At 40.8% G+C, this 7,800-nt stretch overlaps 1 pseudogene; it reads left to right on the forward strand.

Annotated features, from left to right (window-relative positions):
• Positions 1 to 2,582: 2,582 nt before the first annotated feature.
• LOC101603898 lies at positions 2,583 to 4,306 on the forward strand (annotated as a pseudogene).
• The last annotated feature ends 3,494 nt before the right edge of the window (positions 4,307 to 7,800 follow it).

Below are 7,800 nucleotides of genomic sequence, written 5' to 3' on the forward strand. Positions count from 1 at the left end.
GGAAGAAGAGATGCATTGGAGCTTAGGGCAGAGGCTGGAGGTGGAGAGTTTTGGCAGTGGGGGGCCCACATTGTGTTTGTCTACGAACACAGATTCCATCAGAAAGTATGCACATGGATGGCACAGAAAACCTTTCAGCTCAAACTGCTTTGTAGTTCAAACATTCAGAGTAAGGTAATATTACTTGGAAACAAATAAAGACCTTCTGGACATTTAGAAGTACAGTTTATATTGCCAACCAATCTGATATAAGTCTAAGCCAAACAGTTGTACTGCCAATTTATCTCACCTATCAGACTCTTAGATTAAAACCGTTAATGTTGGGCTGGAGTTAAAGGTGCTGGCTGGCAAAGCCTGCCAACTTGTGTTTGATTCTTTAGTACCAACAAGGACAGCTCTCCAAAGTGGTGCATGCATCTGGAGTTTGTTGGCAATGGCAAGAAGCCTTGTGTGCCTGCCCTCACCCTCTTCCCAAATGCATAAATAAAATAGGTTACTATTCAAGCTGGGATGTCACTCAGTTGTAGTGCAAATGCCCACCATGTAAAAGTCTTGGGTTCAAGCTCCAACAGTGAAAGAAAAGAAAATCACTACTCTAGGGCTGGAGGGATGGTTTGGTGGTTAAGGTATTTGCTTGCAAAGCCAAAGGACCCAAGCTCGATTCCCCAGGACCCACGTTAGCCAGATGCACAAGGGGGCATACGTGTCTGGAGTTCATTTGCAGTAGCTGGAGGCCCTGGTGTGCCCATTCTTTACCTGCCCCCCTTTCTCTGTCAAATAAATAAATAAATAAAAAGAAAATCACTACTCTATCAGCTAACTGCTGCTTTGAAATGACTTCTTGGTGGGGGGGGGAGGATGCTGATAATTTCACTTCCCTGCAAATTGCAGGCATTTTTTAATTTATAAGAAATGTTTTTATTTTTTTTAATTTTTTGGTTCATTTTTTATTTAGTTATTTGAAAATGACAGTGAGAGAGAGAGAGATTGAGAATGGGCACACCAGGGCTTCCAGCCACTGCAAATGAACTCCAGATGCGTGCGCCCCCTTGTGCATCTGGCTAACGTGGGTCCTGGGGAACCGAGCCTTGAACCGGGGTACTTAGGCTTCACAGGCAAGTGCTTAACCGCTAAGCCATCTCTCCAGCCCAGAAATGTTTTTAAAGTAACATGCAAATAAAAGCTGGGCTGCTCTGATAAGCAGTTCTCTATTCTCCTTTGTCCCTGAAGAACCTGCCACTGAATTGATTAATTAATAACTAGTCATAATCAATGAGTTAACATTACACTAATTTAACTTATTTTGAAACAATTATAAATTCACAAGAAGTTGTAAACATGGTACACAAAGGTCCTGGGACCACTTCCCCCCAAATGACTACAAAGGCAACACGTTGCATAACCATAGTATATTATTAAAACCAGAAAGATGCCCGGTGTAGTACTGCATACCTTTAATCCCAGCACTTGGGAGGCAGAAGCAGGAGGATTTCAATGAGTTCAAGTGGATCCTGGGAGTACAGAGTGAATTCCAGGTCAGCCTGAGCTAGGGTATGACCATACCTTGAAAAACTAAAAGCAAAATAATAATAATAATAAGCCAGGAAGATAGTGTTGTTGGGGTTTGGCTCAGTAGTAGAGCCTTTGCTTTGTATGAGTAAGGCCCTGGTTCAATCTCTAGCACCACCAAAAAATTAGGAAGGTGATGAACTAGAGTGCAGCCATTACTCAAATTTGACCAGTTTTCATACACACTCACGTGTCATGTTGGTGGGTCATTGTTATCATGAGGGCAGATTCCCCCGCAACAAAGAAGCTCCATTGTGACTCTCCTTCATAGTCACACCCTTTCTTTATCTCAATCTGTAGCAGCTGGAAACCACTGACCTGTCTCCTCTGACGTGATCTCTAGAACTCCACCATTTTAAGAAGGCAGAATGTGTGTGGTTATAGAGTACCTCATCTGCTCAGATTTGCTCTCTTCTATAGATTTATCACCATGTCTTTATGCATTCAGCCTTTGAAAGAACTGGGTTATTTCTAGCTAGGATTATTACAAATAAAACTGCCAAGAAAATTTTTGTAAAGGTTTCTTTGTGAACATAAATTATCATTTCTTGAGGGTAAATGTCCCAGGGTGTAACTGCTATACCACATGGTGCTTATATGTTAGATTTTCTTATAAGAAACTACCTCACCATTTTTTTTCAGAGCAACTTCCACTTTTACATTCCTAACAGCAACATAGGTGTGATACAAGTTTCTCTTCATTTTCTTGGCATTCAGCATTACCAGTCTGTTCCCACATAGAGGGGGAAAACAATTATTTTTAAAATAGCTTCCTTTCTTTCGTCCTATTTAAGATTGAGAGCTATTTAAATTATTTAAAACGTTGTGTTCACTAAGTCTGGGCATTAGATCAAGGAGGAAAAAAGAGGTGCTGGGGAATAGCCCTCACTCCCATCTCAAGAGGCACAGAGCCTAGAAGTCTTGCTTGCCATTTACAAAGTGAATGGACCCTGGGGAGCAAGAGGACTTAAACCCTGCCCCTAAGCCCTTGCTGCCTGAAGGGCACAAATGCCATGCTCTACCAGCCTACTACTGCCTTCGGGTGTTTGGAGTCAGGGTTTGTTCATAATATCCAAGACTTTGATAAAAAGCTTGAGGTTGATATTTATTTATAAATGTTTTCTTTTCAGTCTTATTTATTGACAATTTTTAAATGTATGTTTTGATCATAATTGCCTCCCATTACCTTCTATTGTCCTCCATCCCCCATTCCCACCCCCTGTCACTATAGCACTTCGTGTGTGTGTGTGTGTGTGTGTGTGTGTGTGTGTGTATGCGCATGTGTGTATGTGAGACAGAATTTGGGGGGAGTATTTATCAGAGCACACGTAACTTACCAGTGGTTACACCACTGTAGAAAATATCACCCCTTTCTCTAGTAACTAACTGCCAATGACTGAGCCTCATGGATTCCTCCACCACCCATAACAGAATGTTGATGGGCTCAATATTGTGCAGGGCTTATTCCTTAATTACAGTTCTTGATAGAACAATTAAAGCGTTTTGATGGCAAGCTTCAGAGCTGTGAATATGGTGAACAAATGAAACTGTCGAAGAACAAGTCTCATAGGAGGTCAATGCCAAATGCTCTTTTGTGTGGTTGCAGACTGCTAAACTCCTCAGTAATGCAGAGAAGCCCACAGATGGAATTGTAAATACTATTAATGCATGCAATTTAGCCGCTTAGTCCCTGGAACCTGGGATCAACACAAGGCTTTCACAGAGTATCCTACCTCCAGAACACACTCAGTTGTGCAAATAAGGTAAGTGTTCATATTCCCCACCTATTGGACCTCCATTATCTACCTTGGGACACCAAATAGTACAGGCAGTAGCATTTGTTATCTGGTAGCAATCTAATTTCTCCAAGTCATGTCAACTTGTCAACAGATCAGCCCCAAGATACCTTTACTTTAGCAATGAAGATAAATACTATAGTGTTGATAAACTTCATCAGAGAGGCTCATCCCCAAAGCACCTAATGGATTTTTCTGGATCAGTCTTAGTCTTGGTAGACAGCAGATAACTAATCTAAAGTGCCCAGATTCCTTAATGTCAGAGTCCATGCAGTTTCAGTGGACCAAATACCTCCCATGATGGTAGAGATGATGATGATGGTGAGGTGGGGTCAGTCCCAGAGCACAAGAATGTTATTATGCACCTCTTGTCACAGGTGAAGCTCTGCATGGATAGTCAAAGGTAATGCTTCTTGATATTTTTTTATAAAAGATCTTTGGAGAAATGTATGCAGACTTTATTGCACATCTGGACTTGATTATGAGCATTAGTGAATTGTAGATCCAAAGGATCAAGTGATTCAGGTTGTGAAATGGTACCTCTTGGCCTTTCATGCATGAAGGAGAGATTTTGTTGCCAAGAAGCCATACAACCTCATTTGGGGTCTTTCTTTCAGTGTCACTGGACATTACCCAAAGATATTAAAGAGAACACAGCTAGTTTCAGAAGGCTTGGTTCCTGAGTTTTCAATAACATTTGTGTCTGAGCAGGTTTCCCATGGTTCACCCATGCATGTCAGCCTTTTATGCTGAGTGCTTTAATAAAAAGATAAAGTTCCATGCTCATATCCAAACTAAGTCAAAATTTCTTGGGATATCAATTAGCGCATACAACAGTATAGAGCTAGTTCTCAAGTCTCGCCTATGATGAGCCTTACATCCTCAAATTCCACAGTGGTTATGAACATGCCCTGGGTGGAATTAGAGGAGCACGTCACTAATCGTGCAAAATGGGCCATAGTGCAAACACTGTAATGTCACACTGAACCCTTCCTCAGGGCCAAGAAGCACAGAAGTGCTGCTGAGACTTTTTTCTCCAGAGGGCAAGAAGTCTTCTAGAGGAGAAAGGGATGATAAAAATGTATGCAAAATATGCAGCAGGGGGAAATACAGTCTTGTGGATACGAAGAAGTTGCCTGTAATATAGAAGAAAGTGGGGATGCTAGAAGATCACAGCAAGATGAACCCTCTCCCTCTGTAGGGATGCCACTTTCAATTTAAACCTTAGAGAGAGTGTGATGCAACAAAAGCCAAAGCCTAAGAAAAGAAGGGGAAGGAAGTTCCATGTGAGACAAGTTATCCAACAAAGACAGAGGGGGCTGGGTGTGTGATGAACATCTCTGAAACATCTTAGTGCTGTGAAGCAATAGAGTGGGAAACACAAAGTTTATATCTGGTAAACAGGGCAATAGGCATAATTAAGTAACAATCTCCATCAGAAGAATGTATCACTCATTTCCTATTGCAGTAATTCCTACCTTGGGAATACTGGACTTTCTGATGAAAATTAAAGCAGAAAACCATTAAAGCAGGAAAGGCTAACTTTTCTAAATATTTTATTTATTTATTTATTTAAGAGAGAGAAAGAGAAAGAGACATAGAGAGAGAATGGGCTCACCAGGGCTTCTAGCCACTACAAACGAACTCCAGATGCATGCACCACCTGTGTATCTGGTATTACATTACATGGGTACTGGGGAATCAAACCTGGGTCCTTAGGCTTTGCAGGCCTTAAATACCAAGCCATCTCTCCAGTCCTCAAAAGCTTCCTATTTATTTGTCCTCTGTAGCAGTTATAATATTGACTTCCACCTGAGTAATACTTCAGGATTTGAAGCAAGCTCTCTCTTCCTTTTCTAAACCCTATATTTTGAAAAGTATTTTTTAACCCAAGCCCCATATTCGTTAGTTCTACTGTTAAGATATAAATTCATAGTTAAGATCCTGGGTATACATATGTATAGATGGACAGATTTTTCATAAATACTCTCATCCACTATAAATTACAGTTCCTTGGAGTTTTAGAAATTACTATAATGTACTAAAATCAAATGTTTAAGAGGTTTTTGGCTTCACTTAAAATAACTTTTATTTTGGTATTGAACTATTACTAAATTGCATCTAAACCTAGGTTATAGTTCTTCATATGCTATTCACCTTAAGAAATAGTTCCAAGTAAATACAAAATTAGTAGAAATTGGGGCTGGAGAGATGGCTTAGTGGTTAAGCACTTGCCTATAAAGCCTAAGGACCCTGGTTCGAGGCTCGATTCCCCAGTACTCATGTAAGCTAGATGCACAAGGCTTTACAGTGGCTGGAAGCCCTGGTGCGTGCTCTTTCTCTGTCTCTGTCAAATAAATTTAATTTTTTTTAAGTTAACAGAAATTGCATGTGAATTCAGGGCTGATGTTTCAGACCGAATCTCCATGGATGGCTTCTACCAAGGTTAATGACCTGATCTTAGTTTTAGAGCCATGCTAATTTCCAAGAGACTTGCATACAAGCTGGCACATGAAGTAACATATGGGACAAAGTTGCCCACAGAAATGGTACCCATCTCCTCTGGCTCTGTGATTCCTATCAGTAGCTATCAAGGTGAATGTTTACAAAAAGCATAAGATGTATGTGGTTGTTTCAATAGATGGCCCCTAATATATTCAGTGTTTTATTACTTTGTTGGGATCTGCAGCCACCTGGCTGGAGGAGATGTCACTGGGTGCACCTCAAGTGTGGTTGTGGGTTTGAAATTCTAATCTAAAGATATGCAACAGGTGTGGTGGCACATGCTTTTAATTCAGGACTCGGGAGGCAGAGGTAGGAGGATCGCCATGAGTTCAAGGGCACCCTGGGAATACATAGTGAATCCCAGGTCAGCCTGGGCTAGAGTGAGACCCTACCTTGAAGAAAAAAAAAAAAAAGATATGCAATGTGCCTAGTTGCACCTGGAGTTCCTGAAGTGTGCTGGTGTGGTTTGGGGCTTTTGGTATCTCTCTCTGTCTTTCTCTTTCTCTCATCCTTCAGGAGGGGCCAACTTCTTCTACCATTATGGAACTTCCCCTCCATCTGTCAGCTTCAATAAATATCCTTTCCTCCATAACGGTGCCTGGTCTGGAAGTTCATCTCAGCAAACATGAAGCTGTCTGCTACAATGTATGATGTTCTTACAGGAGTATTTATGAAGCCATGCTAGCCTAATGAAAAGACCCCTTTGTTTAGATAGGCTTTGATGAATTGCATTCATAGTCTCTTTGATGAAATCATTATTAGGCATGGCTGTGTTCAAAGACTCGCTTTTAATTCCATCTCTACAAGAACTTCACTTCCTGACTTCTAGACTTAGCATTGCAACACATGCCTTCCTCTTTCAACCTCCATTAACACACTAACTCTCAAATATAGTAACATCTATCTAGTGTTTTTCTTATAATATCAACTTCCTTTGGAACCACTCTTGAGCAGAATATCAGCTCTGAACTTGTAAGTAACTATAGCCTTAGCTTGTATTGTAGTCCAGTTTGCATTGCTGATAGAAATCACCCAACCAAGAGCAGCTTCTGGGAAAAGGAGGTTTATTTTGGCTTTCAGGCTTGAGGGGGAAGCTCCATGATGGCAAGGGGAGAAAATGGCGTGAGCAGAAGGTGGCCATCACTCCCTGGCCAACATCAGGTGGACAATAGCAACAAGAGAGTGTGCCAAACACTGGTGAGGGAAAACTTGCTATAACACCCATAAGCCCACCCCAACAATACACTCCCTCCAGGAGGCATGAATTCCCAAATTTCTATCATCTGGGAATCTAGCATTCAGAACACCTACGTTTATAGGGGACACCTGAATCAAACCACCACAGCTTGTAATGAGAGGAAGACTTGATGTAAAAGCAGTAATGGTCACAATACACAAATTGTACTTAGATGACTTGCACATGTCACTGATTGTATTGACCTCTTATTGGATATTAACAATAATCTTTCACTCCAATTTTTTTAGAGTCTATAATGCTTTGCTGTCCACATCATTCAATTTGTGAACTGAAGATGTTAAAATTCTAAGCATAATTTATACAGCTTAACACAGTGGAACTCATTAAGAGTTCTAATCACGCAAACTAATATATCTATTCACAAACCTCAAAGAGCTCTTGGAACTAATAATATTGTAACATAGCCACGAGTTTCTTCTGACCACTAGAGTTGGCCTTTGTCATGGCACAAAGAAAGACAAAAGACTAGAAAGGCCTTGGAAATTAGACTAAGAAAACTGAAAATTCAGTGGCTAGTGTAAAGTAGAACTCCATCTTTCCTTCCTCATGTGAAAGTGCTCTTCATCCCTCCACTCTTTTCAGTATATCAAGTCCAAGTACAGTCTAAACAAACTGGAAAGTGAGAACTTTTGTATTTATGGATGCTGTTCAGGTTGCAACCCAAGGAGTTCA

Source organism: Jaculus jaculus, chromosome 2 (genome assembly GCF_020740685.1).
Source record: "Jaculus jaculus isolate mJacJac1 chromosome 2, mJacJac1.mat.Y.cur, whole genome shotgun sequence".
NCBI classification, from domain to species: domain Eukaryota; kingdom Metazoa; phylum Chordata; class Mammalia; order Rodentia; family Dipodidae; genus Jaculus; species Jaculus jaculus.